This window comes from Diachasma alloeum, unplaced genomic scaffold, assembly GCF_001412515.2.
Source record: "Diachasma alloeum isolate Michigan unplaced genomic scaffold, Dall2.0 Dall_scaffold_01116, whole genome shotgun sequence".
Lineage (NCBI taxonomy): Eukaryota > Metazoa > Arthropoda > Insecta > Hymenoptera > Braconidae > Diachasma > Diachasma alloeum.
Window position 1 is genome coordinate 85,444 of NW_021681227.1, and position 3,452 is coordinate 88,895.

General features: G+C 36.6%; 1 long non-coding RNA gene across 1 annotated transcript; it reads right to left on the minus strand.

Annotated features, from left to right (window-relative positions):
- Positions 1-764: 764 nt before the first annotated feature.
- On the minus strand, positions 765-2,322 carry LOC107045897. The gene is made up of 3 exons (XR_001461492.2): positions 2,168-2,322; positions 1,975-2,021; positions 765-1,907 (listed from the first exon to the last, which is right to left on the minus strand). It is a non-coding gene; the product is annotated as an uncharacterized LOC107045897 (long non-coding RNA).
- Positions 2,323-3,452: the final 1,130 nt, after the last annotated feature.

Here is a 3,452-nt window from a genome sequence, read left to right on the forward strand (position 1 = left end):
GTCGTGTTTACCTACCCTTCCCTGCATGAATCAGTACAATTATCAAAAATTAATTAAATAATAACTCTGGCGAATTCATTGATTAAGAACTAAATTATTTATTCGTATTAAATGAGGATAACAATGAGTACGTGATCCAATTTTAACGGCCTAATATGATAAGCCTCGATGTCCTTCTGACTTCTTCAAATTCATGAAAAACTACGACGATAAGTTAATATTTAATAAAAAAAATAGTATATAAAAGTATAAGTATTAGTCGGTTGCGATTAACGGCCAATCCTCAGCCGATAATAGCCTCGTTAATGTTTGGCGAGCAATATCCGGCGGGCCTATATTGAATCGATATTTGGCCTTTGATAGGGGTCCCGATGCACGGGGCCCGAAGTTAAACCGATTTTTGGTTGTGTGTCATATATCGGCAAACCCTGCAGAGATAATTAAGTGTATTATATTGCAAAAAAGTTCGGGATTAGGGGTAGAACAAAGACTTATTTTCGAAAATGGTACATTTTCCAAGACAAAGGCTCTCTTTTTTCCAGCTCTGTGTGATTAATCGAGATGTGAACAGAGGGAATAATCCGCCAAATACCCCTCATGCTTGAAAATCAATCGGGTACTTCCTTTGAGTTACCTTGCTGAGTAACATATGCGTGCAGTTTGGTACAAAATCCCTCGCGTAAACGCTCAGAAGTTTCATACTGCCAAACTGTTTGCACATATTGCTCAACAGTGAAACTTCTGGTAATTTTCAAACACTCGGGGTATCAGTTTTTTTCTAACAGAGCTTCGGTTTCAGGGGAAATTTATTTCACATGAGAGCTCAATCTTTCGAAATTATTTTTTTCCATCCGTTTTGATGTGATATTAGGAAGTCTTTTATTCCTTCGCAACGTTTATTTCATTTATTTTCCAATCTTCAACTTTTTTCATTTTAAACCTGACGTAGTAGCGAAATTCGTTAAATACCTTTGAATTTAGCGTAAAAAAATCCATGAAATGATTACAGTTTCATCAGTTCCATCTCTGGCAGACAGTTTGACCGAATTTGGTTGGATGCTGTTATCATTAAATCATGTAATCGATTTTGTCTTAGTAAGTGCTCACATTCAATGTAAGAGTAACATCATCCTGTATTCATAACACTATTGACGTTCAATCACCTGACGTGATTAACCTGTCGATAACCAAATTCGCGTATCAAAATTGCTCTACTCGGATAGATGTTATAAATTCCATTACGACAACGTCCGTCAAAGTTACAAGACGCTGACTCCACGGTGGAGTCAATCGATAAATTGAAAGTAATGATGAACATCACTCTGCATTCAACGGGTCATTGAAACCACATTTAAAGCGGTTATCTCTCTTGGCCATCGGGGTTTACAATCCATTAAACCATATTGAATTATAGCACTAGACCCATGGCCGAGGGCCATCAATACAAACCTTATCAATTCACCCTCTTTCATCCCAATTTCCTTATAGTTGGTCTTTTGAGACCTTCATCAAAAATTCGCCGGAATCACTACAACTTTGTTTGAGTGAATTATGATGTAGGCAAGCGTAAATGTTCGACATCTCTGCATTCACCATTATATAAGGGTCAAGTGCCTGAGGGGTAAATTTGAATGCAACAATTGTGTATTATTTGAAAGTTTCGGTCCAATTATCCCGCGTTATGAGCAAAATTGAATTATTTTCTGTGTTCTAAGATATGCGTCTAGCACAGCTGAATATTTTTCATCAAAATAAAACTTGTTCTCTTTGAGGAGAAATAAATATCAATAACTTATCTGTAGCAATATTGCATCATTCAATAAATAAACGATGATTTCTTATGAACTGGGAAGTTGTAGAAAACTAAAAACTGCATCCGGGAATTGAGAAAAGTTTTGTCATGACTTCTGAAATAGTTAAATAAGACTTGATTTATAGCTCTTCGTGGGTCGCTACTGATGTTGTACTGCTTACACGGGCATCCATCTGTTCACCGTACTTGGAATAACTCTTTGAAGTTACTGCAAACATATTCAACGAAAGTGTATATATACACAAAATCTACTATTTATGTGCCACTGTGTAAATTGGATTGCAATCTGAATATATAGGAGGTGTATAGAATATTGGAGTTTATTACTGTAGTAACTGTGTAGCATTTACGTACTAGCACAATATACCAGAATCACCTTTCCAAGTCTGCCAATCCGATTGTACCACCTGCTTCTCTATTATAGGGTCACGTATATCTCTTCGCCATTGGGGACATATACGTGATCGCGGTCCAGCCTCATACGATGCACGATTAGTTCCTAATTCAGAGGAAACATCATTAGAGTTCAGGGGAATCGATACCTGGATATTGATGGACGATTTTCAACTAAAATTCTGGGACGCGCCTGTGAGGAATTATCATATGGGCGATTACACCAAATATCTGCACAAGCCAGAGTGAGAGAAAACGGCTGAACATCCGGCCGACATCGTCCCGATATGTCGGATAATTGGCGGCGATCTACTGAACCATGGATGATCTACTGAAATACAAAGCGCTTATCAGCAGAGCATCGCTTGGAAAATTTATGTTATTGTTTATACATTTCTGTTGAAATTATTTTTCCCATCACTTTTTCCATCAATTTTACTGAGCCTATGAAGAGTGGAGTACAACCAATGATCATGTATTGGGGTCTAATTAATTAAAAATAATGGAAAAAAAAATTTTATTTATGGTTAATTATAGAATTATTGGTTATAAATTATGAGTATGCAGGTGTAACTGAAATGCATCGAAATTAAACATTTGAAAAATGATTGCTGCTACTAGGATTCTATCTGGCGTCCTTCTGATCCATAGTCCGGCGCGCTAACGTCTGAGCCATCTGAAACCTCTCAGGGTAGGATATTTTTTTGAGTAGTATGAATATTACGTGCTGTTTACCAGTCTTCCTTGTATCAATCAATGCAAATATCAGCAATTAATTGAATTACAACTCTGATAAATTGATGAATTGAAAATGGATTGATTTACACACTAAATGAGGATAATAATGATTATGCGACCAAACTATAATCTGACAGTCTGAGCTGATAACTGTCGGTATGCTTGTGAATTTTTCAAGTTCAGGAAAAACTACGATGATAAGTCGATATTCAATCAAAAATAGCCTACGAGTATTGCGTCGGTTTCGATGAAAGGCTGATCCGTATCATATGACACATCTTGCTGATGTTTGGCGAGCAAATATTGGACCGATATTTGACCTTCAATCGGGGCCGCCATGTTCGGGGGCCCGATGTTGGATCGATGTTTGGCCCTGTTGCATATATATCGGTAAACTCTGTATGGGAAAATTTATGGAATCTAATTTTAAAAAAGCAGATCAAATTTCTGGAAAAGATAGTTTTTCAATATTATTTATGTACGATTTATATTTGATTATAAAATATTC